At 46.5% G+C, this 27,723-nt stretch overlaps 1 long non-coding RNA gene across 1 annotated transcript in view; it reads right to left on the reverse strand.

Moving 5' to 3' along the window:
- Positions 1-1,230: 1,230 nt before the first annotated feature.
- LOC144173444 (uncharacterized) overlaps positions 1,231-27,723 on the reverse strand; it is a 37,193-nt gene continuing 10,700 nt past the window's right edge. Inside the window, exons 2-4 of the long non-coding RNA XR_013323274.1 lie at positions 8,454-8,507; positions 3,260-3,339; positions 1,231-1,302 (exon numbers count right to left, since the gene is read on the reverse strand). This is a non-coding gene — a long non-coding RNA (uncharacterized LOC144173444). The remainder of the gene's footprint in view (positions 1,303-3,259; positions 3,340-8,453; positions 8,508-27,723) is intronic.

Raw genomic sequence — 27,723 nt, forward strand, 5'->3', positions numbered from 1 at the left:
TTTAACAGCACAGAGGGAAGGTATACATGAGTGCTGCTTACTTATAATTATAGCTTAAGCCACATCTTAAATTATGATAACGATTTGGGCAAGGACGTAGGAACACCCCCCAAACTTTTCAGAGGGCTGTATTTTCTCCCCTTTATATGATTTCGTCTCCTGGGCTACCAGTACAGCGCATTAATAAATTGCGGTATGAAACCCAAAAAATAAACCTCACTTTAACGCGTAGGACAAGAAGGTAGCGAAGCTGCACGCAACCTTCACGGCCATCCCGACAGGTTCAGTCCGCGATTGCAGCAGATTTGCTTCTTCGCAGCCGCAACTGCCTTTACTCAATCATTTTTGCTACAAGCGTGACATTCCTTTATTTTTTTGCTTCGGCGACCGCCCACAATCCACGAAGTACGTTTGTCAAGGCAAGCATACCCACTTGCCCAAACAATTTCCTGCGTTCACCGTAATCGTGGCGGAACTAGCTGGGAGCGAGAAGGACACGTCCTAGCCTACGGCCTACCAAAGTGATACCTAATGATTATCCTACCAAAAAAGAAAAGAACCATGCAGTTACAGCCACAATCATGGGTTAAAGAACGTTACGGCAGTGAAGAAGAAGCAAAGCGGCTGCAATCTTGGACTTAAACTGTCGTGATGGTCGTGAAGGCTTCGTGCAGCTTCGGTACTTTTAAGTCTGCACTCTGCACAATAACCACTCTGCATTTCAATTAACCCGAAAAACTTTTACACATGCTTTGGACACTTTACATCTGGGGACGCACGGAGGTTTTTGCATTATTAAGAAGCTAAGTTGGCACCAACAACAATAAACACTAGAACACAACACCAGCCCTATACTGGTTTTTGTGCGAATATTTTCGGAGATAACCGCAGAATCACTGGAAAGCACTGGAGGTGCGAGATACCTTCTATGTGTAAATTTGGCGTTGGTGCTGTCCTCGTTTCGGTTACTACATTTATGTAGCTGAATATTCTCTTTTTCTGAACTGATAAGTGTTACTCAGGTTGTAGATTTTATATCCCAACAGTTTTCTGTGAGAGACCAGCTTAAACAGTGATTTATGTGCACGCATGGTGCCCGTACTCAAAGTAGCGTGAAAAATCTGATTTATTTCTCGCGGGCGTATAGGTCAATAAACTAAATGAAGTACAAATCTGAATTTGCGCTAAACTTTATTATTATGCCTTACGAAAAATGTTAACTCTTCTTACCATGCAGGTTGTTCCATTTTTGTACATCCTGGTACCGTTGTCACACGTGCAGTTGTACACGAAGATCCTACGCTATGACGACCGGAAAAAATCTTTCGGTAAATATTTCCGGAAAGAGTGCTTGCAAAAAGAATTTTTTCGATGTGTATATCGTCAGTACCGCTTTGCAGTAGAAAAAGGTTAGGATAAATTTTTTGGCTTGACATAAACGTTTCAGGAAATGTTTCAGAGAAGCAGATTTTGTAGTAATAATGGTATAAAACAGTATTTTGGTGAGCTAAATTTGGACAAATGGATTTCTGTAAAAGCGAGGTGATTTTTTTCCTACTATATACGTTAAGTACGTATAACCTAAGTGCATCTTGTTATGCGGTAAATAGTACAAGATGTGATTTTTTTCCCTACTATATACGTTAGGTACGTATATTTGAAGTGCATCTCGTTATGCGGTAAATAGTACAAGATCATGTGCGATATCAACGCTATGGGATGGAGCTCTTTGAGCTGGAACCTTCCGTTGAACCTACACAACTTTTTTGAGATTGGTTGTACACTGGAACGCCTTGCAACCCTGGACCTTAACTGGAATGCCTGTTCCCTATAAGGCATCACAGGGGGAACTCCGTTCACTGAATGAGCATCTAGAGATTGGGGCGTTTTCTGTGGTATCCTCTGCAATTTCACTGCCAGATTTGAAGCATCTTCGTATTGTTGCTCATGCGGGAGGTCATAGGGGGCCTAGTTCACCGCAGGAGGGGCCGTAGAAGCATTAATATTGGCGAAAACGTCCCTCACGCAATTGTGTAGTTCCGTGCGTAATTCCTCAAAGTTGGTACGAAGAGCGGAGAGTTTAAACAAAGTTGGAGTATTCCGCTTTTTGCTTCAGTAGCGTCTGCGTACACGAGTTTATAGCAGCAAGGTGCTTCCCCACAAGTTCCTCTCCGTCCAAAAGAGTGACCGGCCATTTACATGTAGCTGCGTGTTCAAGCACAGACAGGTGGACGTTTTACCATGGCTTCAGTACCTCCCGAAAGTAATGATTAAGAAAACGTTCGTCGCTGGAGTTCGTACGACTGAGAGAAGAAATTCTGAGGCCTCATTTGTTCAAACAAGAAACAACGCTTGTATTACCGATCATCTTCTGAGTCATACCGTCATTAGTTTCTTTTCTAATATTTAAACGGTGCTTTTGGTAGCCAGGAGCATGTTTTTGTTGTAAAATAGCCATGTGGCCCGTCATATTCAGCAGGCTCTGTAACACGAAGTAAAGGCATAATCGCCTTCGATGACTGAAAAAGATACTGTAAAGCCTTCGACGATGAAGTCATGACGATTTAGTTAAATATTTCACGTGTATTGTGGTTATGGTCCCAGCAACAGCTAACGCTGCGATAACAGCTCTGAATTGAAAAGTTAAAAAAAGCATTTACACGGCGCCAAAAATGATCTGGGTCGCCGTATTTGCGAAATTTTACTTGGTGGCATCGGTAGCTGTTCTTCACTCTTGATCCGTACACATCGACAAATTTGAAACGTCGTAGACCGGTACCTTAGGGACTACATTTTAAAGGAAAAAATTAAAACTCTGTGCAAGGCTTGCCATGTTGTAGAAATAATCTTTGCATGGTAGACACAGTTAACAATAGCACAAAATGAAAAAACAGGCCTTAGGTATGTAGAACCTGCTTTGATAATGCAAGGATCAGCAAGAAATTCAAGTCTATATTGAATAGCAAAACAGTGATGCTGAGTTAAATGTGTATTGTTCACGCCATTCGAAATATTTGTTTGCAGACACTTGCGGTGGCCTCACACAATGTTTTGGTCGGCGTATGTTACAGCAATAACATGTACTTGTCACCGACGGCCCGCCAAGTTAACCGAGAGCAGTTTCAGCACTACATGTTACCGTGGTAAATATAATTCCAAGGTACTAGAGGATGCTAATAAATTCATCTGATTTTGGGTTGGACAATGACCCATGCAGCAAAAAGTGCTTCACAATATCTCAAACTTGTTGTGCACTTACTCCATTGGTCGTTTTGTTGGGACAATACTGTGGATCATGTTTACCCTCCAAACCATGTGAAGCTTCTGGCAATTTCAGGCCTAAAGAAAAATGACGGAAATGTTGGCAAATGCAGCGATTTTTAAACCCGTGAAACGGCTACAGTAAAACAGTTTTCAGTATTTGTGAATTAAGTTAAGACGCGCGAAAAAAATGAATAAAAGCTGTGCCGGAGCTCACAAAATTTTTAACTAGTGTGCGAAATTCTTACACCACTCGTCTTCACTGTGACTGCTTTATATATGAATTCTCAATATGGCTGTTTTACTTTTGTATTCGTTTTGTGCGCATGTGGTTTACTGCATGCTCTAGGGGACTAGTTTCAAATTATATATTTATTCCCCTTGTATTCTTCGAATGTACGCTCCACCAAATGTCTTAATTTGCACAATTTCAAGATTTAGTAGTAGTGACTTTATCATTTATATTCATTTCCGCAATTGTATACATTTCCGCAAAAACACGCGCTTGTCCTATTTAAAAGAGCGAAACTTTGGTAACGCACTCAGCTCCATCCCAGCTACGAACGATGTTTATATCCAAGAAACGCAAGAGCTATTGAAGAACTTTAAAATTTTGTGCCATAGTGACAGAATATGGGCACACGGCACGTCTTATGAAAAACCACTAAACGTATCTTTATGAGTGCGTGAACGGCGTTTTAGCCTTGAGGTTACGCGATCAAACAGAAATCGACGTCGCGCTACAATTTCCCAGTCAAGTTTTTGGCGGTGGCTTAAAAACGGCGACCGCCAATCGAACCAACGAGGTTCGGTGACCTAATAGAAAAACGGCCGGAAAGTAGCTAGGGAGTCTCCAGTGTTGAATATTATTCTTTCATATCGCTATTATTTCTTGACGTTCGCGATGAAATTGTTATTGTTTTTTTATCGGGACGAACAACCTTTTTTAGCCCAATTGGTGTTTTCTTCCTTACGGCCCATTTATTTGTGTTTTCTTTATTCTTTTTCTGGCTTTTTCTTCTCGTCTTCGTTTATTGGAGGGGCGCATGCGAGGGATTTGTTTGATTGCGCTGTTTAGATCTCAATATTTTTTACACTTTCTGGATTTCTGCTTTGAAACGTTTAGTGAAATATAGAGGAACCTAGTTCCTTTTGGAAATTACCGCATTTACGGTATCAGAGCGATTAGGTGTATTAACTCCGTCAATCATGCATTTGCATCATGTATCGTGCATGATGCAATCATGCGTCATGCATTATGCAGGGCGTTACACGTTCGGTCTGAATTTGCGATTTTGTCCTAACTGCGTCGCTCTTTCCATGTTTCTTTAATTTTGTGTGCGTATCTTAGGACGACGTGTAAGCAGCATATTTTGATTTCGTAACTTCCCCTTTATTAATTTTACTTTTAAAGTGAAGCTTCATATTGTTGGAGGAAAGAAAAATCCGGCGTGCCGTGCAAGCAGAAACCTCCCAGTGTGTAATCCCATGGGCTTGCGTGAAAACCCGCGTTGGAGAGGAGCTAGAAATCAGGAGATAGAGAGTGGGCGGCTTTATATGTGACGTGGCTATTCTCTTCTATGTACTCATACTGTAAGGGGTAACGCAGCATTGGATCGGGCGAAATCGACCAAATAGCGGCGGAAAAAGGGCGGGTAAAAATGGACTGCTCTTTCCCTGGCGCGGGTTGCGGTCCCCGCGCACAGAAGGCCAGTCACGCATCCATTGAGGAGGCCAGAGCCTTTACATAGATAGCTGCGTGAGGGATGGTGAATGAGAATCTTGCCATGACAACTAATTTAAGTGCCTGTTACCAAATATGTCCAACGTACGTGTTCGCCTGTGTAGGTGGTGGGTAAAATGACCAATTTTCGAAGACCGTTTGAAAAACAAGAAACTGTTTTAAACAGTGTGTTTTACAGGAAGCGTGTTATAGCATAACGACATTTCCATGACGCGCAGTTTTTATATTTTTAGGGAGTTATTTCCATAGTAATAAAACAATGCCGATTATTTTTATATTAATTAGAACTTCGACTTGTCGAGCACGTGGAGCAAGCTTTTCCAGGTTAGCAGCAATGGCAGTGGACATATTCCTTTATTGGAGTTGAAATACTTTGCCTACCAAGACGTTTTTTTTTCAGCTGCATTCTGCGATAGAAAGTAATGTGTTATTTGTTGGGTTGTGAAAGATTGAACTATGAAATTGCAGCAAGCCTATACGAATGGTTTTTATCAAATAAGGATGATGGAATAGTTTCAAAATTACGCCAGTTTCTTTCAAGTAAATAGGTATGTCACGCTGCTCATGAGCCGCTATGTGGTATCATGACCGAAACGTAGACACTTCACGCGTATATATGGTACATTGAAAGCAGAATACATGTCCTCACCGCAATGTCGGAAGGGAAGCCACAGAAACTATCGTTGTAGTTGTTTCTTGACCTCATCATCTCGCAAAATAATCACTCAGAATAATAGTAATGAATATGCTCTGCTGTCTGTTGATATTTCTCCATAGGTTCTTGCAAAAAAAGAACTCGCCTGTGTTCCATTTCAATTATTCGGCACTACACGTTTGTGATTTACTTGTTTGACCGAATAAATTCAACACCCTAAAAATTAACTACGACAGAGAAATTATTGTAAAAAATGGCAGCCCAGCGCGGCATCTGCTGGTTCTTCTTTGTATTTTTCTATAAACTCTCTGACACATTTTTCGCTGCCCCAGGTTAGTTTTTTATTATCAGTTTTTTCATATGCTAGTTTTGATCAGCGGTGCTTAGTCGAGACAATTCTGTTACGGTTTGGCCCAATATTTAAAACACCGCAAGCAGTTTTTCATATCAAAAGCTCTTAGCTGCAAAAACCTATGCTCAGTATGTAGCTTTGATGAGGGAAACCCGAACCTAAATCTTTTATAGCACCTATGGGAACAAGCTCAAAGCAGACAAGAATAGACGAGGTGCACTTTTTATGCCATGCCAAAACGGCGTAGACAAATACTTTCCGCTTCGGAAATGACTACTCACTCCGGAATTTAGCGCTATTTATTGCATAATTACTCAACCTAGATTGCATTTTAGATATAAGTGAAATTGACTGCAGAAATCGCATATTCACTTCAGTTGCACCAAGAGTAGAACCCTTGAAGGGAGAGTTGGCATTTTTTATTACGTGACATCAAAAGCAGCCAACACTTAAAACTGGATCAAAAGTTGATGCCCTCGGACAACAGAATGCATCGCCTCCATCGTGTACAACGCTTTCGGTGTTGTGTGCTTTCACTTACTGTTCCCATTGTTCTCCCAATCAAGAACGAGCGAACTCGCCTGAGTTAGAGCACACTGGCCTTGCAACATCAATAAACTATTCTTGTGCGGCGTCTATAAGTACGTTGTCTGATGAAGGGGTTTGTTTCAACGAGAAAGTTTCAGTGACATCTGCACATCAAAACTGTGTTTACGGAGGATTCTTTAAACCATCACGAATTTATGATTCCATATGATGTGACCTGTATGGCTTTCTTGTAGGCCCCACTCAAGATATCAAAATGTCAGATGACCAAGCATAGGGCCGAAATAAATTAAGCACGTGTGAGATATGTGCATATCTGATTACGAATGCCTTCGCACAGGAAATTCCAACAAGAAAATATGGTCCATAAGGCCTAAGACAATTGTTATAAACGCACCTAGAATTGTCCTTGTGGCCACATTTTCAGCTGCGTCGCAGCAAATTTTTATGAGACCAAAAATCTATCATAAATTTGATTTCTCCGAGAATTGCTATGAAACAAAGAAGGCGGGCAACGTATATCTCCCATATTACTTCCGTTTTTGTGAAAGCGTTTTTGTAGACGCCGTTTCACTTACTTTTCCACGCAGTGTTTTCTTGACTGAACAAATCCTAGCGACATAGTTAAACACCAGTCAATTCAGCAACAAAATTACCCACATCAGAAACAGTTATTCTACAAATGCTTAAGCTCAACCCGGACTTCACTATTAAAAAAAACTGAAGAAACAGCAAAAACCCCCTTAATAGAACTAATCAAGCAAAGCCTAATATGAGCGCCCAGGTATTTATTATTTCCAGCGTAGCTACGTAAAGCAGTCAGCGTCCCAATCTCATTGTGCCGCTGCGAACAATAGTCCGGTGCACCAAAATGAGGCATTGCAGCCTCCTACCAATGCGTGACACGGCAAATCTTTGTTTAAAATGCTCCAATTGAGAGTTTACTGCGGTAATATTCGACGACCAGATGGTCGAAATTAATCTGGAGCCTTCGACATCGGTGCGCCTCCGACCCCAGTTGCTGCTTTCGTGCGTTAAATATCTCATAAACGATTACAGAAACAATCACAGGGTTTAAAGGCGCAAGAAAAAACGCGGACACCAGAAGATAAAAATGAGCAAGACAAACGAAGCTTTTAGTATCTGCGGTTGGTTTGTCTTTCCACGACTGAAACCGGCAACGCCACTTCGCAGACCATTGCTGAAGAGATGTCGAACGACGTTTCTGGTCACGCAAACTACCCTTGGCATTGGGAACCTTCCAGCCATCTGTTTTCTACAAAAAATGCGAGCTATAAAGCTTTATTTATCAGGGTAACTGCTGGGAGGCACTTATGTGTTATTCGGTGTCACCGTGAGTCAAAGAAAAATTTAAAGGTCTGAAGTACTGCGTTTTATGTTTGATTGTTTAAACCATGAGCTACAAAGGATAAAAACACACGCCCCGTATAGCGGTAGAAGAGCCAGTTTGTATGCGTGTGCTTAACCTTCCTTCATCTCTGGCATTGTCAATCACGGGGTTTATTCTATTTCTTCCCCTGGAGAAAACTCTCTAACAAATTGTTAATGCCATTTTACACGGCTTTCGTGCTTCGAAAGACATCGTCAAGGTTTTCTATGCTGATCCTTCACCTTGGTCGAGCGAGAGTGCGCAGCTAGCGTGACTTTTCCAGACACTTCGCCTTTGCCCTGCCTTTTTTTAAGAGCTGACGAAGGGAAATCTTCAGCTGTTACCATAATTTTGGTGTTTCAACTTTCAACGTTTCTGGGGTGATTTTGAGTTATCAGCCCTGAGGCATGGCTGCTGTTTCAGATGTTTAACCAACTTTATGTCGTTAATCGCGCTTTCCGGGGGAAGAGGCATAAAAGATTAGCCTTGTTAGGAAAATACTCACTTGCTAAAAAAAGAACCCAAAGAAATGGAGCGACTGTCAGGAGTATCATTTAACCTAAAAAAAGGAAAAAATACGTTTTATGTTTAGTTCTGTCAACAAAATTATACAGAACTGTATGCTTTGAACATGGTTTCTTTTTGAGCAACGCAAAAACACTGTGGGTCCTTCTTCTTTCAAGAACAGGGGCAGCTCAATATGCATGGCAGACCCAAGAGGTACAGTACCTGACATGTTACATAAACCTTTCGCTACATATTTCGTATGAAGAAGGCAGGCAAAACGATATAAGCGCAGCGTTTTAAAAAATATTTACGGAACCTCTGGTGAGAGGGATTGGGTTCACTATACTTTATTGCCTTATTCTGATACGCTTTTTCGCGTTAACAAAAGGAAAGATTCTATAAATTGCTAGGTATAAAATATGAAGTCATGACCAAAGGATGCCAATAAAGTGGCCCACGGGCTAAATAAACTAAAGCGTAAAGAATGCGCCATGCACGCCACTGGAAAGTTTTAAATAATAAACCAACACAGCTGATTGAAACCTGGTTAAATTCGAGCCCGCTATTTAGACACGGTGTCCCTCGATGTGAAATTGTAAGCGTTAACACCACCGAGCATTCATATGTATTACGGCGAACAAAGGCGGACATTTCGAGTGTGTTTTGGTTTTGACCAGGCGGGTTGTGTTAGACATACAATCATGTCTATAGAAATGATTTGATTCAGTAATTGCGGGAACTAGCGATTGGGAAAATCGAAATTCATGTTTCCCATATTTGTATGTACGTTGATGACTTTGAGGGTAAACAGGTGTTTATGAATGGGTGCATTTTCTTTCCAACAGAGCGTTCTTACTCATTTTTCGGCCTCTTGCTAATCTCTCTTTCACTGGCAAGCAGGAGGCATAGACTCTAATGTTGATTTAGTTGTAATTATATTACCCTGTGGTTTCTTTCTTCCGCGGACGTTTCCCCGATGTTTGTTTAGGCTTTTTTTATTTATCTGGGTACCATCACTGCTTTATAGCCAGCCTTTACTAAGGAACGAGAAGCCCTCGTGGTGAAACGGAATTATATGGGTCGGAACAAAACCAAAGAAATACTGAATAGTACTATTTAGTCCTTCTGTAGCGGGCGGATTGTTGAGGAATCACTGATGGACACAATAACTTTTGCTCAGCTTGGGCAGGTTCCCCCACAGTTGTTTCAGAGGGCGCACTGGAGAAGTTTCCATCGTTCACGTATCAGACAAACCGACAGATACCAGTTTGTAGCGAAAACTGCTTCATTCTTTCAAGCAGTGATGTTTGACTTAAAGAATGTTGTTAGTGTTCTTGAGACATTTTGGAGAGGACGTGGAATGCGACTAGTTGACCTCAACTCAGATCAAAGTGAGGGCATGTCCATATTACATGCTAAAGGTTTGGGCAATACAAGGATTGGCAAAATAAACGTTTACTGTTCAATAAAAAATCCAGATGTCTCTATTTATAGGCAATGTTCTGAGTATATGTCGGGTTCACGTGGGCCTAATTAGTACAGATTCCTCCGTGCGGCGCACAATATTATAATAAAAATGACCGGGAATCACCTGGTCAGCTCGCTGGATATGGCTTACGAAAGAGCATCCAAGCTATAAAGGACAAAGTGCTGAAGCAAACGTCGCAACGAAAGCGCCAGACCGCCAGCCTTAATAATCAAATTCTCAAACGCGCTCCCTAACATAAACAACATCCTGCGGAAATACTACCCAGTAATGAGCGACTTAAAAAGTCGTTCCCGGAAGCTCCAGAAGTTACCACAGAAGAAATAAGAACCTAATAGACATTTTAGTGCATGCCAAAAATGGCGCCTCCCAGGAACCAGTCATCAGCTCTTGCCTCCACCCTAGATGCAAGATATGCAAACATCTGCACGCGGATTTCATTGTCAATAGCACTGCCAGCCAATACGTTCACAAGAATAATTCAAGCTTCACGTGCAATTCTTCTAGCATTGCATGCTCATTCTGTCAAAAACAGTACATTAGAGAAACGAGTCAACCTATGACCTCACGCCTGAATGGACATCGGCCGACACTCATCACAGTGCCTCCATAGCAGTCGCCCCGCTCTTCAACCAACCGAACCACAATTTCTATGATTTCAACCTCTATATTCTGCAGTCAAACTTTAAGTCTCCAGCGGAACAGAAATAAAGAGTTGTACTTAATCCATCAATTCAACTGCCTGGAGCAGGCTAGAATGAATGCTTCGTAATGCAGCTGAGAAAACTTTCAGTATCTGATTCAAATAGAAAAATATAGGTATTAAAAAAAGTGGGCATCTCCATTTGCAACCACCCTGCCTGCTTATCCCCAAAGCTGTTACTTGAATACAATCTCAGTGCGTTCTTTTTCCTTTTTGTTCCCTCCTGTCTTGCTCCTAGCCGATTTCGACATACCTCGTGCACTCGCCTCGCTCTACTTTCGGCATTTCGTCTTACTACCTGCTTTACACACACACACACACACAAAGAAAAAAGTAAAAAAAGAAAACAGAAAAGAAGCCCTTGAACCTGACGCAAAGCTTCCTGATTGTACCTGCGCTACCCCTTCTATTCTTCTGCGAACACTGGCCTCCCCAACCCGAATTATTTCGGACTATACGGGCTGTTGTTGTTTACGAGTTTTCTCTTTCACACAGTGCAGTAACCTTGTTATTGTACCGCCAAGACACCCCCTCCCCAAAAACTCCCGGAAGCCTCCTTTGAGGTCACCTGGCACCCAGCCCAGCTTGAACCATTCCCTCCCACCCCCCTTGTTTTCCCCGACCCTCTCGTAGTCTTCTCGCTTTCTCTCTTGCAAGGTCCTGTCGTATTGGCCACACCTCCGTTTCTCTGTCACTATTTCGCTCTTTTCGACCGACCGTTGACCCACTTTGCTGTTGTTGTTTACGAGTTTTCTCTCTTACACACAGTTCAGTAACCTTGCAATTGCACCTCCAAGACGCCCCTCTGGGCCCCAAAATTCCCTTAATCCTCCTTTGAGGTCACCCGGCCCCATCGCAGCCCAGCTTAAACCATTCCCTCCTGTTTCCCCCGACCCTCTCGTAGTCTTCCCGCTTTCTCTCTTGCAGGGCCCCGTCGCAAAAACCACACCTCCATTTGTCTCTCAATATTTCGCTCCTTTCAACCGACCATTGACCCACTCTGATTTCTTCCTTCAAGCCCCGCTCGTAACAACCTTTTCCCTTCTCCAATTTAATCTTGATCTAAAAAACAGTTTGCCAGAGATGAACCCTGGGGCCTTGAAAAAGACAACAAGTCCTCTTGTCGAAACGTGGACAGAGGTCTGAAGCCGCTACCTTCTCCAAATTATTATATATATATATATATATATATATATATATATATATATATATATATATATATATATATATATATATATATATATATGTGATGGTCTTCTGGAAGCAGGCAGCAGAGCCAACGTACTCCGATGATGATTAGGATGGTGCATGGCCAGGGATACGATGACGACACAAAACTGTGCGTGGGTGAGACGATGCTGATGATAGTGTGTTCGGACACAATAGAGAGAATGACCACTGAAGCAATCAGTGCCAAGACAGTCCTCACACTAGTTTCCCCGGTGGCTGAAGCGGCCATACTGGCCGTCAACGGGAGGATGATCTGCGCCGAAAGGGCTTTAGGCGCGAAACATGAAGTTTCGATGCCACGGCACCGTCGGTCAGCGACTCCAAAAGTGGGAGCAACGACGTAGTTGACGGGAGATTTTCGCTGCAGTACGGTATACGGACCACTGAAGCGTGGCATAAACTTTTCACAGAGTCCTGGCGCGCGGAGTGGTGTCGAAAGCAGTACCTCATCCCCAGGGTTGAATCTAACTTCCCGGCGGTCTGCGTCATAGCGAGACTTGCGGTCAATTTGGTGTTCAATCTCGGTGTTCAATCGTGCGAGGTTCCGGCAATGCGCTAGTTGAGAAACAAATTGCTCGGTGATGTTGGTTGTGGTATCCACGGGACAGGAAAAGAAAGATGCGTCTAGAATGGACGGTGGGTGGCGGCCGTAGACCATAAAGAACGGTGAAAATCCAGTGGTGCTTTGAACGGCGGTATTATAGGCGTATGTGACAAAGGGAAGAATGACGTTCCAGTTCCTGTGGTCGGGGTTGATATAGAGAGAAATCATATCCGAAAGTGTACGATGGAACCGTTCTGTTAGCCCATTTGTCTGTGGATGGTAGCTCGACATGGTTTTGTGGGCCGTACCAGCATCTTGGAGAACTTCCTCAAGGACTGCTGACAGAAAGGTTCGGCCGCGATCACTTAAACGAGAACTAGGTGGTCCATGCCGTAAGAAGATGGCTTGCAGAGAGAAATCTGCGACCTCAGAAGCGCAGCCGGTACGTAGAGGGGCAGTTTCAGCATACCGCGTCAAGAGATCGACAGCGGTAACAATCCATCGATGACCAGTCGAAGTGAAAGGCAACGGTCCATACAAATCGATGCCCACAACTTCGAATGGGGCAGAAGGACCAGGCAGCGGCTGTAGCATACCGGCAGGAGCCGAGGCCGAGCGTTTACGACGCTGGCATGAAGGGCAGGGCGCAACATATTTAGCGACGCTTGAGGAAAGGCCTGGCCAAAATAATCTGCTTTTGATGCGGTCGTAGGTCTTGTAGAAAGCAAGATGGGGCGTCATCATGAAAATCTTCCAAGATGTGGGCTCGAAGACAGCGAAGGACTACTGGAACCCATCTGTCTCCGGTAGGGTGATAATTGTGGAGGTAAAGGGCTCCGCAATGGAGAAGGCGAAATTTACTTATTTTGCGACGCGTTCGGCAGTTAGGTGGGGATGTTGAACCATCGAGAAGGTCCAGTAGCCGTCGGCAGTACGGGTCGGCTCGTTGGAGAGAAACAAGGTTTGGTAGGATATCTTGATTGGCGGTTTGCAAAGGGGCCATGGGCAACGCGAGCGAAGTCATAGAAGGCGATGAGTTACTTTGGGACGATGGCTGTGGGCAGTGGGCGGTCGGCTGTGGGCAACGGGAAAGAGCGTCGGCATCGTTGTGCTTTCTCCCCGACGTGTAAGTCACTGTGACGTCATATTCTGTAGACGGAGTACCCAACAGCCAAGGCGCCCGGAGAGGTTTTTCAGGGAGGATAACCAACACAGGGCGTGATGGTCTGTTATCACTGAGAAATGGCGGCCATACAAATAAGGACGAAATTTTTGCACGCCCAAGCAACGGCGAGGCCCTCTTTCTCAGTTATGGTGTAGTTCTTCTCAGCGGGAGTCAAAGTGCGGCTTGCCTAGGCAACTACTCGCTCCGACGAGGAATCCGTACGCTGAAGAAGGACAGCACGAAGACCGTGTCCATTGGCATCGGTGTGAAGAATAGTGGGTGCCAACTCATCGAAGTGGCAGAGCACTGGTCCAGAAGTTAAGGCTTGTTTCAGGGTTTGGAAAGCTTTTTCGCAGTCTTGGGTCCAGACGAATGGAGTTCCGGATGTGAGTAATTTGTGAATGGGTGAGGCTATTGCTGCAAAATTTCGGATGAAGCAGCGAAAATAAGAAGCCAAGCCAGGAAACTTCGTAGCTCTTTCTGACGAAGAGGTTGGGAAAAATTGAGGACCGCATTGATCTTGTCTGGATCCGGGCGTATACCTTCCTTGCTTTCAACGTGGCCCAAGACTTTGATTGAGGTACTGGCAAAGCGACATTTCTTGGTGTTCAGCTGTAAACCAGCATTGCCAAGACAGGTGAGGACTTCATCCACACGTTGAAAGTGTTCAGCGAAAGTCGACGAAAAAATGAGAATATCATCTAGGTAGCATAGGCAAGTCTTCCACTTCAGGCCACGAAGTACAGTATCGATATTGCACTCAAAGGTGGCCGGAGCGTTGCAAAGTCCAAACGGCATCACGTTAAACTCGTAGAGGCCGTCTGGTGTGGCGAAGGCTGTTTTTTCTTTATCGGCTTCGGCCATGGGGATCTGCCAATATCCTGACCGAAGATTGAGACTCGAGATGTATTCTGCGCCGTGTAACGTGTCGAGAGCGTCGTCCATTCGAGGCATAGGATAGACGTCTTTCCGTGTTATTTTGTTTAGCGCTCGGTAGTCCACGCAAAAGCGCACTGAGCCATCTTTCTTCCGGACCAGAACAACCGGCGAAGACCAGGAACTGCCCGACGGGCGAACAATGTCCCGCAGAAGCACGTCGTCCACATTTTCTTGAATGATTTTGCGTACTGCGGATGAAATGCGATAGGGACGACGGCGGACGATACAAGAACCATCGGTTTCTATGCGATGAGTCGCTGCTGATGTTCGTTCAAGAGTGAGAGAATGGCTGTCAAATGCCTTGTGCTTGTTAAGAAGGGCGAGTAGTGATTTTTGATTTTCCTCGCTTAGCTCAGTGCTGATGGTGGATGTATGGCTCGAGGGCGTAATCGCTTGCCTACAGGCATGCTGGGGTGATGCTATAGGGCAAAGCGAAAGACGGCCAACTTCCTCGGTTAGAATAGAAGCAACCGTCGTGCCTTTAGGAAGCAGAATCGGCTCAAAGGAAATGTTTAGTGCGGCGATGAAAGCTGGCCTCTGCGAAAAGCGAACGACGGAGGGCGGTATTATAACTCCTTTGCAAGCAAAGTTCCCAGCTGGTATGGCAAACAAATCTCCATCCGCGATACTGTGACACGTTACGGAAAACACCGTTTCTTGGCCGGGGCACAAGACACAATCTTCGGCAGAGACCACCCGCGGTACGGTAGCATCTGACGCACACGCCATTCCTGTCTCGGTGAGCTGAATCGCAGGCTGGCGGCAGCAAATTACCGCAGACGACGCTGATAAAAAGTCCCAGCCCAAAATAATTTCATGAGAACACAGAGTCAGCACCGCACACTGAATGTAATGTAGGAGCCCGTCTATGCTAACCCGCACTGTACAATATTAGCCCCACACAAGGATGGTCCGGCGTAAGGAGTTCTCACCTTCCTCAGACGGGAAACAAACTGTGCACTAATAACTGACACACTGGCCCCACTATCAACGAGCGCCTCAACACGCAAACCTTCCACTTCCACCAATAATAATTTCCACGGACGTTCAGGAGGAGTTCTGGTGTCTTCGAGCAATGCAGTTTCCCCTCCAAAAACTGCATGCGCTAGTTTTCCGAAGTGTGGTTATTGGGAAGTGAGCCAGGACGAAGAGGGGACACCGAGCGGCGGTAGGGCGAAGGCGATCGGCGTCGTCTTGGAGTATCACGCCGAGAAAACTCAGGAGAATCGCGAGGCGGGGAAGAACGGCGAATAGGAGGGACGTATGTGCTTCTACGAGTGCCATAAGCAAAGCGGGCGTTATCCCGCTCATCAGGAGCGTACCCTCGGCGTTCATCCTGCTGGCGTCTTCGTCAAAAGCGGGAAATGTGGCCCCGAATTTCACAGTAGTAGCAAACCGGGCGGTCCCGAGGGAAAAGCTGGCGGTCGGGGCGCACGTGCGCGTACTACGCCTGGGCACCCCGAGAGGGGGCAATGACCGTCAAATGTCCGGGAGCAGTCGAAACCGGAGGTGATTCCACGAACAAGGGGTGTTTTGAAGCGGCCTCTGCGTATGTCGTCACGTAAGAGGCAGGAGGAGTCGAATTTGCCGGTGGATACGCCGTCATGGATGCCAGTTCTTCCTTGATTATATGCCGTAGCGAAGATGGGCTTGGTGGTAGGGATCGTGTGGGAGACACGATGAGTTACGGTTGCCTAGCTCCTCACGAATGAATGCACGTATCAGAGTACGCAGATTTCTGTTCCCATCCAGACGAACCGGCTCTGGCTGAAGGCGAAGAGACTGCAACTGATCGAGGCGTTGGCAGGTCTCCCGCACATCGCTGACTGTCAGGGAATTCTGAATAGCGAGGGCGTTAAATGCAAATGAAGCAATGCCCTTCAAGATGTGCCGCACCTTACCGGCCTCTGGCATGCTTTCGTCCACCCGGCGGCAGAGGGCGAGGACGTCCTCGATGTCAGCCGCATATGTTTCGTCGGGATGTTGGACGCGAGAACCCAGATTTTTCTTCGCGCAATTGACGCGAGCTGACGGGGTGCCGAATGCTTTGCGCAGACGCTCAGTGAAATCGGTTCAGTTCTCGATGGTTGCCTCGTTGTTGAAGTACCATGTCTTTGCTACTAGGTCTAGGTGGAATGGAACATCACGCAGTTTAAACGCATCATACCACCGGTTAAATTGTTGACGCGATTATACTGGTCCAGCCAATCTTCGACGTCTTCACACTGAAGACCACCGAAGGAGGGAGGGTCGCGCTGGTGGCCTGTGATCACACACGCCGATGGCGGTGGAGCGCTGCGTTCCGACGCGCTTTCTCGTTGCATCGTTGGCTCGGACAGCGGGAGACGTCGACCGGAACGGAGCTCCAGGGGTGTAGCTGGGAGCGGCAGAGGACGGGGCCGAGAAGCAACTCCACCACATGAGAGAGGAAAGCAGGGCAGCAGGCCTAAGGCAGGGCGGCGTTTATTCCGGTGGTCTCCAAGCAGGCAGCAGAACCAACGGACTCCGATGATGATTAGGATTGTGCGAGGCCAGGGATACGATGATGACACCAAACTGTGCATGGGTGAGAGGATGCTGATGATAGTGTGTTCGGACACAATAGAGAGAATGACCACTCAAGCAATCAGTGCAAAGACAGTGATCACAATATATATATATATATATATATATATATATATATATATATATATATATATATATATATATATAGTAAGGAAATGAGGGGCTCGTTGACAAAATAAAGAAAGATAGGTCAGCAGTCTACAACGCCAAAGGAGGCATAGGGGTATGGTTAGGCTCTTTTTCTTTTTCACTACGGTTAATTAAGTAAACATTTTTTTTTAATTATACAGAAGAAAGAAAGAAAAACACGCGCCCAGAGTGGGGACCGAACCCACGCCTTTCGATTACATGTCGCATGCCTTACCAATTCGGCTATCTGGGCGACTGTGTTCTCCTTCACTTTCTGGGCTATTTATATTTACTAGAAGTGTATCTGACGCTTGAGGGTGGTAGCCAGCGCCACTCTGACTACGCGGGGAGAAGGGGACCATCTTTTTAACCCCCGGGGCGTGACTCGAACGTCTACAGCCTGTCATGAGCGGGTTACTGGCGGGAAGCCCTCTTATGCTACCTAGGCATCAAGGCTGCCAGAACCGAGACCCTCGCTAGGCTTTCGCAGAATAATATAGTAAGGAAATGAGGGGCTCGTTGACGAAATACAGAAAGATAGGTCAGCAGTCTACAACGCCAAAGGAGGCATAGGGGTATGGTTAGGCTCTTTTTCTTTTTCACTTCGGGTAATTAAGTAAACATTTTTTTTAATTATACAGAAGAAAGAAAGAAAGAAAAACACGCGCCCAGAGGGGGGACCGAACCCACGCCTTTCGATTACATGTCGAATGCCTTACCAATTCGGCTATCTGGGCGACTGTGTTCTCCTTCACTTTCTGGGCACTTTATATTTACTAGAAGTGTATCTGACGCTTGAGGGTGGTAGCCAGCGCCACTCTGACTACGCGGGGAGAAGGGGACCTTCTTTTTAACCCCAGGGGCGTGACTCGAACGTCTACAGCCTGTCATGAGCGGGTTACTGGCGGGAAGCCCTCTTATGCTACCTAGGCATCAAGGCTGCCAGAACCGAGACCCTCGCTAGGCTTTCGCAGAATAATATAGTAAGGAAATGAGGGGCTCGTTGACGAAATACAGAAAGATAGGTCAGCAGTCTACAACGCCAAAGGAGGCATAGGGGTATGGTTAGGCTCTCTTTATTTTTCACTACGGTTAATTAAGTAAACATTTTTTTTAATTATACAGAAGAAAGAAAGAAAGAAAAACACGCGCCCAGAGTGGGGACAGAACCCACGCCTTTCGATTACATGTCGAATGCCTTACCAATTCGGCTATCTGGGCGAATGTGTTCTCCTTCACTTTCTGGGCTATTTATATTTACTAGAAGTGTATCTGACGCTTGAGGGTGGTAGCCAGCGCCAGTCTGACTACGCGGGGAGAAGGGGACCTTCTTTTTAACCTCCGGGGCGTGACTCGAACGTCTACAACCTGTCATGAGCGGGTTACTGGCGGGAAGCCCTCTTATGCTACCTAGGCATCAAGGCTGCCAGAACCGAGACCCTCGCTAGGCTTTCGCAGAATAATATAGTAAGGAAATGAGGGGCTCGTTGACGAAATACAGAAAGTGTAGTTCCTTCTTGTACACTTTTGTACACTCTTGTACACTGTGTAGTTCCTTCTTGTACACTTTTGAAATAATGTGTCCACGTGCTTACAGCGGTCCCTGCGAGCCTACGTGTACCCTGTATTCGACCTATGTACTTCACTGGAAAAAGGCTGGCTCCCAGCCGAAACGTCGTAATAAATATTGTTATGTTTTTCGTGGTGCCTCTAATTTAATAGAGATATATATATATATATATATATATATATATATATATATATATATATATATATATATATATATATATATATTATATATATATATATATATATATATATTGTAGAGAGGCGAAGCATTGCAAAAGAAAAGCTGACAGCGAGACAGCGAGGTCAGCGGCAACTCCCCATTAAACCAAACAGGACGGCCTCTGATTGGTAAAGGAGAAAGGAGAAGCGCGGAGCTCGTTCTGGGAAAGAACAAACATGGAAGCTTGAGAGACAGACGTCATTTCATTAGAAGTGTCGCAGCCGGCACGCCTTCAAGTCGCGAAGCGACCCAGCCTCCGGTCCTGCTCTCCCTCGCGGCGATCCAGTCGCAGGGACGACCCTCAGCAGCGGCCAATGCCTACCACGCCTTCCAGCCCTGCTGCCCGAGTTCATCGGTGGGGCCACCGTCTCAGCACGAGCGCCGAACGGAGGTAACACACAACACCCAAGCGTTCCAGCCTTGGGCGCGGCTTTTGAAGCGGACGACGTCTTCTGGACTCGCCACGGCTTCCACTGTTCACGCCATGATTTCTGTCACCTTTAGATATTCCGCCAAAAGCGACCGCCTCTCCTATTGACGACCGCTGATTTGAATGCCGGACACCCTTCTTGGGCTAGCCAGGCCCTCATAAAGATGTCTCAGCGGCTTCGCGATGTCATTCCCACCCCGTTTCCATCGCCCGCCGAAACTGTCGTCCCCTTCATCACAGGTTTCTAGGAAAACGCTCTTTGTTGGGTAAAGCTGATCGACGCCCTTGCCGCCCAACACGCTAGCCCGACCACACCAAGTTGTTAGTTGCACAAGAACGCCTACGTGATGCAGCGAGATCGTGGCACATGTGCGAAGGTCACTCACATTCGACCTGGGCAAGCTGGAGCGGGCCGTTATTTGTGGTATTTGGTGACTTGCCGGGAACTTATCGTGACCGCCTCATGCAGAGGTGTGCCCGACGCCAGGGCCCTGGCGAAAACGTCATTACCTACGTCTACGAAAAGCTATACCTGCTCAAATGCTGCAACTTTGACTGGCCGTCTCCTGTCGCGAGAACGTACGTCGTCGATGGCCTGGCTGACTCCTTTCATGCTGAAATCTTGGCGGGCAGTCGCTGCGTTTAAGCCGGCATGACTTCTTCGTCTCGCTTCAGAATTGCAGCAAGGTGCAACCCGGCAGGGGCAGGAGCCTCACCTGCAAGGTACTGTGCAGACTCTGGGGAATCACGTGACCATCGTCCCGAATTGAGTAATGTGCCGCTGAGGGATGAGGAGGCAACCGGCGACACGGCACCGACAGCTGTTGAAGACCGAGCCTTATACAAGACCCGTAACCGGCCGAAGGTTTCCTCCATGGTGACACGGACTTCATTTGTAGGCGAGGCAGTGTCGACTCACGCAGGTTCGAAGTAGTTAGCTTTTCCGGATAGCCGCCCACCACCGTCGTTTAACAGCGTTCCATTGGAAGGCCAACGAGAACTAATGGAGGACCGAGCAGCAAACGCCCAAGAGTTTCGTCAACGAAGACATCCATCGGGAATGTCACGCAGAGACTTATGTACAGGTTGACGACGTCAACGTGAGGAGCACCCGCCGAATTTCAGCGCTCTCCTTTTCGGAATCCAGGGGTCTGGCGGACCAGCACGCCCCTGAGCTGTTGCTCACACCTATCCCGCCGAGCAAACGAAGTAAGGACGGCACCTCTTTCCGGACATCACGACGCCCGCGCACTTCAACCAGAATAGCCTAAGGTTGGGAAGTCTAACAGAGCCCTTCAACTTTTTTTTTTTAATTTCTTAACCACTTTCTCACTGACTCAAACAATTCTTCATCTGTTTCTATGACCTACCCCATTCTCTCCTTTGCTTTCCAAAATTTTCTGCACTGCCACGAAGTGCCAAAGGCTTGAATGGGTAGCGCTGCTGCACAGGTGTTACAAGGCCACGCACTACCCTCCATATAGAAGACAAAGGTTTACGAGGGTCGACTGACTTGCAGAATGATGTCCACTGCCACGCGTGGACCTGGGCGATGCGGCGCTGTATTTTCTTCGGTATGCTTCTGGTTACCCTTAGTTCGTGTACGGCTTTTGTACGCCTGTACCGTCGATCCGCACGCCGTCGAATTGCGCGGAGGCGTTCAAGTTCAATGTCAACTTTTGTTACTTTCGGCGGCTATTTGAATGTACGCGTACAAGCCTGTGTTGCACCTCAGATCGCTGTTTCTAAGCTTGTGGAAAGACCCGCACAGCAGGCGTCCTCCATAAGGGATTGAAATTTTGGCCAGTCAGTATGTTTGGTCACATTGGGTGAAAAATGGTTCTGGAATCTTTGAATTTTGATATATGTTGGAATGTGTTGACTGCCGTGGGTTTCGATATCAGTAAACTATTCGAGATGTGCAGCGAAGTGCCTTGAAGCGAAGGTGAGATCCAGGCAGCTCCCATATGTCGGGCCGCGGAGAAATGTAGGACTGCCATCATGTAGTACCAAAGCCTAATTCACATGCGATTGATGCAAGACGTCGAACCCTAGGGTGCATCTTGGAGCTTCCCCAAAGCGGGTGGTGGGCATTAAAATCTCCGGTGAGAATCCAAGGGCCCGGTATTGTTAGGAAGATATGCTTCATTCTCTATCGGTCAATGATAGCTGATGAGGATATGTAGGCACCGAGGAGCGTAAAAGAAAGCTTTCGTTTTTAAAGGTTAAGCATAGGTATTGGTTAGTGTCGTGAGGGTATATCGAATGAACAGTATAGGTGAGTTCTCGGCGAATAAATACTATGACTTTGCTGGTTGTCCAACAAGTAGATGACTCGATGCCTTCATAGACGGACAGTCTAATTTCAGTGGTTAGGTTTTTTTTCCCAGATAACAAGAATCGGGAACGGATTATTAAATACAAACTGGCGAATGTCGGAAATTCTGGGTTTGAGACCTCTTGCGTTCCACTGAAAAAAAACGCTTTACGGACTTCCTGACTGAATGACACGGTAACCCGGGCCATGATATCACGCGAGGCTGACCAGTAGTGGACCCACAGCATCCAGGACTTCGAGGGCGCGCGACGCGGTCGGCGTTTTCAACGTATGTACTAGCTTACGTATGGCGTTGAACAGTGCCGTGAGAACAGCGATGATTACTACGTCATCTTTCGACAAAGCAGTAGGGGTCTGTTTAGACTTGGCATCCACCCGTCGAGGCTCTACCGCAGTGAGAGACGGCAGCCTTGGCCACGGGTCTACTGGTGTCAATGACTTTTCGGCTTCGTTGACCTTTACAGATGAAGTTGAGGCGCTGATGGAGGTCGCAGAAGATTTCTGCGCCAGGGTTGCCGCTTGAGCTGATGGCATCCGACCTTCAAGGACCCGTGAAGCCCCCACCCCACGCGATCAATGCATGGACGTACTTTTTTCCATGGAAGAGTTAGAAGCAGCTCTGGCCTCCTGCAGGCGTAGCTCATCACCAGGTCCCGATGGGTTATGCCACCTTGGCCCTCAAGCACGTCAAACGCTTTTGGACATCTTTAACGGGACGTGGACGGATGGCGTCGTTCCACCGGAGTGGAAAATAAGCCGCCTGGTCCCTTTACTCCAGACTGGCAAATCTCCGCTTGACCTTCCATCATACCGTCCAATTGCCTTGGCAAGTTGCCTCTGTAAGGTCATGGAAAGAATGATACTCACGTGGCTGCAGTGGTGCCTTGAATACAACAACATATACCCTGAAGCTATGGCCGGTTTCCGAAGTGGGCGTTCCTCCATAGACTGCATGGTGGACCTGGTAACGTTTGCACAGCAAGAAAAAAGTCGCAAACGCCTATCCGCAACCCTTGTGCTTGACGTTAAGAGCGCCTACGACAATGTCGTTCATGAGGCCATTCTAGATGCCCTAGGGTATTTCGGACTTGGTAGGCGACTTTACCGATGGTAGATAGCTCCTTGTCCGGAAGATATTTTTGTGTTATGAGAGAGAACGGCCCAACATCACAGCACCTTATTCAACGTGGTGTTCCTCAAAGTGGAGTGCTAAGCCGAACGCTTTTCAATCTATTGATCGTCGGACTTGTCCACGCTCTCCCCAAAAATGTCTGCGTCTCCATTTATTCCGATGACATTTACCTGTGGGCTTCGGGTGTCAACCGACCACTGCTACGGGCACGACTTTAAAAGGTGGCCAATGTCAAGGGATCTTACCTACAAAGGCAAGGTCTGTGCAACTCGGGTGACAAGTGCGCGCTTGTCGCAGTTACCCACAAGCCCATTTCCCGATATTGCACCAAGATCAATGGAAGGTTGGTTCCCTACTCCAGGCATCATAAACTCCTCGGCATTATCATCGACTGAGACATTTCATGGAGCGCACATGCGACTGTCCTTAAGAAGAAACTCACCGCTATTGCCCATATATTCAGATTTCTTGCTGGAAAGACATGGGGAACATCGGTAAGGGGAAAGATGCAGCTGTACTCCGCCCTATTTTTAAGAGTCTTGTGTTGCAGCTTGCCCACAATTTTCAATACCTGCTCCACAAACCTTCGGGTAATACAGAGCATCTAAGCACACGTTCTGCGTACGTGTCTTAGTTTACCGCGTTGTGCATCAACAGTGGGCACCATTTGCACCGCTCAGGAATACCCAATAACAACGTACGTGGCTACTGAGACACTACGCCTGCACATCAGCTTCTCACGAGGCTGCCATCTGACCATCTGGCGCAGCTCCCTCGTAACCGACCACGATCTACGTTTTCAGCCATTGTCACAATTCACAGAGCTGAATTCCCACCGAGGTACGTTCCTGCGGTTACATAATCCTCCCGTTGTGGTGTCTGGCACAGCCTGAGATCCGTCACACCGTTCCGGGAATCAGCAAAAAGGACGCCTTGCCATCCTTGGCCCTTCAACAGCTTACAATGCGGTTGCTTCATGAGTGGTACAACGACCGGAAGCATGTATACACGGATGGGTCAGTAACATCATCCAGCTCGGCAGGTGCGGTGCTTGTTCGAGCAGATTGTGCCACAACTAGATTCTGTGTGGCCCATATTACGACCTCGACAGCCAGAGAACTCGCAGCCATTCGTGAGGCTCTTCATCACTTTATCCGAGGTACTCCTCGAAACTGGGGTGTTTTCTCGCGCTGCTTTACAAAGCTTACGCGCAGCCCTGCGCAACGGCCCCTCCACCAATTGGTGACAGAGGTTAGAGAAAAATACCATCAAGCCGTCACAAACAGCCATGACATAATATTCTAGTGGCTTCCAGGCCACTGGCGAAACATCGGCAACGTCTTGGCGGATGAAGCTGCTCGAACAGGTCACCACAGCGAACGCACGATCCTGTTTCCGCTTTCAAACCGATGCTGCGAGGTCGCTTCGCTCCTTTGGTCGCAGAATCACCATGAAGCAATGGTACACACCGGACTTTTCGAATGACCGTCTCTATGTTAAAGAATCCCTTCTTCAACGCCGTCTTCCGTATGGGTTGTCTCGACCCCGGTCGACTTTACTTTGTAGACTGTGGTTGGGAGTAGCCTTCACGAAAGCCTACTCCTTCCTCATCGGGATGGCCACCAGCGCCCAATGTGACGCCTGTGGGGCGGAAGAGACGACAGAGCATGTGCTGTGTCGCTGCCCCGAATACTATTCGGAGAGGAACGTGCTTTCCACCGCGCTCAGAAAAGTGGACAGTCGACAACTTACAATAGAGACTATCCAGGTCCTCGGTCTCCCCCATCGAGTTCATGGAAGGCGGCGAAAACCCTTCTACGTTTCCTGAGCGAAACGAATTTTCAGGAAAGACTGTAGCGCCCAAAACGGGACTGCCGTGCGCCCTTCCCACTCCTACCTCCTACTTTTCTTTGTCCCCTGTTTTATCGCCTTAACCCCATTCCCTTAGTGCAGGGTAGCAAACTGGGCTGTACACCTGGTTAACCTCCCGGCCTTCCTGTCTTTCCTTTCTCGCCTCGCTCTCTTGACTGCCAACCCTTATATATATATATATATATATATATATATATATATATATATATATATATGCTGAAATAGCTCGACTGAAATAGCTCGACCCTCCGTTTCATGCTGAAATAGCTCGACCCTCCGTTTTTGATATTGTTACGGGGAAGAGACTATATTTTGAGGCTTGGTACAGCAGGATGCAAGCACCGGGCAAGAGTAAAAAGGCTGAGTGCGAGAGAGAGCCGTGATCATAATGACAGGGTCAAATGAGGATGATCGCAGTTAGTCACGTATATTGTCTACCTTGTACCATGGGTCCTGCTCGCCAACAACATAACCATGACTTGTAACAATATTGCTCACTGAATGCATGTAAGGCCTTTTTTTCTTTCACGTCCCATCAACTTCGTACCCGCTCTCGCACATTCCCCTCATCACGCTCTATGTAACAACCGGGGAAATGAATGAGCACCTATGTAGCAATGGTTTGTTGCTGTTGGAAGCGCGGGGTTGTGCACGGTGACCAAACGAAATGTCATTCCTGGCAGCTTTCAGGGGATATAAAACGACTTTGCCCTTCCCTAGCTGCGACTTTATTGGAGCAATCAGGCTGCAGGAGGGTTCTACTGCTGAACATTGAAAGCCCACACCCGATGTGTGCAAACGATTTGCATTTCAGAATTTGTTTAAAAGGTACGACACCTGCAAATTGTAATACTTTGTAAGTGTGACCGAAGGAGCTGCTCATTGGCTAAGCCGTTTGCTGCTGACCACAGGTGGCCTCAATATCCCTCCCCCATGACCATTTTTGAAGTAGATGGAAATCGAGAACGTCCGTGTATCAACGTGTCATCAATCCGAAGGAAGTGAGTTCCATGGTCTGTGTTTGAGGTCATCAATCCGAAGGAAGTGAGTTCCATGGTCTGTGTTTGAGGTCACTACATTGGACAAGTTACATTTTTTACAATACAAATAATAACAAATATATCAGGGAAAACTATTAATATGCACACTTAATCCCTTGCCAAGAAACTGCAGCCTTCGGCCTTGTCTTGGAAGCAGAAACAGTAATAAAGAAGATGACACGTGCAGCAAGGCAGGCCGGTACCTCACACTGTCCCATTCGCCCAGCAATCGTCTTTTCTACTTGTTCTGCAGTTTTGTCTATTTCCGATCTGCTTTTTTTTCGAAGGCGCACTTTCATTGACTGCCCCACTCGCTATATAACTTCTACTGCTACCAAACCCACGGTCGTGGGTTCGGATCCCACCTGGCGGGCATTTTTTCTCCGCTTTCTTTCTTTCTTTCCAAATTCTTTATCTGTTTCAATGACCTACCACAACCTCCCCGTTGCTTTCCGAGGTTTTCTTGACTGCCAACCCTTATTTCTGTGTTATTTCTATGAGCCCCTCAATTCCTATTCTGATTCGCTGTATATATATATATATATATATATATATATATATATATATATATTTCGATGAGTTTTGCAACGGGCCAGAAGAAACGGTCAGGTAAACGATATGAAAAACTTTGCGGTTTATTATAAATTAGTCCGAAAGTTTCGGAAGTGGAACTTCCTTCCTCAGGGACAATCCCACAATGAACACCGAATGAACACCGAAGGATTCGGTGTTCATTGTGGGACTGTCCCTGAGGAAGGAAGTTCCACTTCCGAAACTGTCGGACTAATTTATAATAAACAAGTTAACCGCAAAGTTGTTCTTATCTTTTACCTGACCTATATATATATATATATATATGTATATATATATATATATATCAAAAAGTAGAGTCCGACGCAAGTCTCAAAAAACAAAAACAAACATGTTTACTAACGTTTCGACTGGTGGTCCAGTCTTCATCGGAGTAACATTTACAGTACACTGCAGAACGCTTTTATAGGTGCGTGTGGAGAGAGGAGGAAGTTGCGCTACAGTGCGCCCTCTTTGAAAGAAATCGTAAGTCATCATTCAGCAAAACAAGAAAAAACGCAAGACATACACATGAGAGGGAATGCACTGCCCTCCCTCTTTTTTGGGAGAAAAGGTGCGCTACAATGCGCCCTGTTTAAAAGTAGTTATTGGCAAGTGGTACAACAAAGAGAAAAGAAAAATGCAAAGGGGCGTCTAGGAAGGAGGTAAATTGGCGCCTCTCCTCATAGGAATTAACAGAAGAAGCGGGGGCGGGGAAGAGAAAGGAGTAAAGGCGGCAGAACGAGATAAGGAAGTGGGGAAGGCGCGTCAGCACGTCATCGCTTTTCGTCTTAGGAATGTGTCAACAGAAGAAGCGGGGTGAAAGCGGCAGAACGAGATAAGGAACTGGGGAGCACGCGTCAGCGCGCCTTCGCTTTTCGTCTTAGGAATGTGTCACGTGAAGCCGGCGCTATGTGGCTAAGCCGGCGCTTAGAGGCTAATTGAGTGAACCTGGAGGGATAAAGCCGGCGCTGGTATGCCTAAAAAGAGGATTGGTCACGCAAGAAGCGAACGGAAGAAAGGCGAGTAATTATTGTGGCAAACATGTCAACGCGCCTACGCCTTCGTTCAGCCCAGAGGATGCGGTTTTGAACTTAAATATGAGATATGATTCGCGAACTTCGCGTGCGTGGTTGCTGTTGAAATTGGATTCAATTATTGTTACCTTCAAATTATTAAATGAATGACCCGGGATTCCGACGTGACGGGACAAAGGAAGGTTAGGAAGAGACTTGGCGTGTGCCCTATGATTGTTGAACCTTAATCTAAAAGCGTTCGCCGTCTGGCCAATATATTGCAGGTGGCAGGTATTGCACTCGAGCAGGTAAACTACGTT

This window comes from Haemaphysalis longicornis, unplaced genomic scaffold, assembly GCF_048455015.1.
Source record: "Haemaphysalis longicornis isolate Haplotype H1 unplaced genomic scaffold, Haemaphysalis longicornis Haplotype H1 scaffold_3, whole genome shotgun sequence".
NCBI classification, from domain to species: domain Eukaryota; kingdom Metazoa; phylum Arthropoda; class Arachnida; order Ixodida; family Ixodidae; genus Haemaphysalis; species Haemaphysalis longicornis.